The following is a 290-nucleotide window of genomic DNA, read 5'->3' as shown; positions in this document are numbered from 1 at the left end:
AGGCTATGGTCCTTATGGAAAAGGTCCATAGTCCTCGACTATCTTTCTCATCTCCAGAAATCTCTTTGCTTCCTCCCGATTATTTTGGATCGGGTTTGTAACTGATGATTTTACAAACATCACATGGTGAATGGGGGAAAAAATTGATTTCTTGAGTACCTCACAGCACAGTGGCACACAATGTACCCCACAACAGATCATCAAGAAAATACATATACTTGCCACAATTAATAGGAAAATTTGCTTAAGCCATGAAAAATTAGGAAGCCAAGAAGTAAGCCATGAGAAGT

The sequence above is a fragment of the Alligator sinensis genome, unplaced genomic scaffold (genome assembly GCF_000455745.1).
Source record: "Alligator sinensis unplaced genomic scaffold, ASM45574v1 scaffold665_1, whole genome shotgun sequence".
NCBI lineage: Eukaryota > Metazoa > Chordata > Crocodylia > Alligatoridae > Alligator > Alligator sinensis.
Note: the sequence above shows the minus strand (reverse complement) of the source record.